The sequence below is a fragment of the Stereum hirsutum genome (genome assembly GCF_000264905.1).
Source record: "Stereum hirsutum FP-91666 SS1 unplaced genomic scaffold STEHIscaffold_37, whole genome shotgun sequence".
Classification (NCBI taxonomy): Eukaryota; Fungi; Basidiomycota; class Agaricomycetes; order Russulales; family Stereaceae; genus Stereum; species Stereum hirsutum.
In genome coordinates, this window is record NW_006763167.1 from 3,611 (window position 1) to 4,233 (window position 623).

Sequence of the window (623 nt, forward strand, 5' to 3'; positions counted from 1 at the left end):
GACTTTTTACCATTTTCGCCCCATTTTCCCGTCTTTTATTCATTTCGACCCCTGTACACGCCACAAACGCCACCTCTGAATATTCTATTATTCACTGCACTCTTTAGCGACCATCCTCCAATTTTCCCCGCATTTGTACTATTTTATTTCACACTCGTACAAGTGTTTCAGCCCCGAGAGAGATAGAGCTGGCGGAGTTCGAAGGTTCTAGTAACTCCGGCAGTTCCCGTACAAAATCCGTAGTGTGGTATCGATACCACGACTACAAAATTCGTAGTGTGGTATCGATACCACGACTACAACATCTCTAGTGTGGTATCGATACCACGACTACAAAATTCGTAGTGTGGTATCGATACCACGACTACAACATCCGTAGTGTGGTATCGATACCACGACTACAAAATTCGTAGTGTGGTATCGATACCACGACTACAAAATTCGTAGTGTGGTATCGATACCACGACTACAAAATTCGTAGTGTGGTATCGATACCACGACTACAACATCCGTAGTGTGGTATCGATACCACGACTACAAAATTCGTAGTGTGGTATCGATACCACGACTACAACATCCGTAGTGTGGTATCGATACCACGACTACAAAATTCGTAGTGTGGT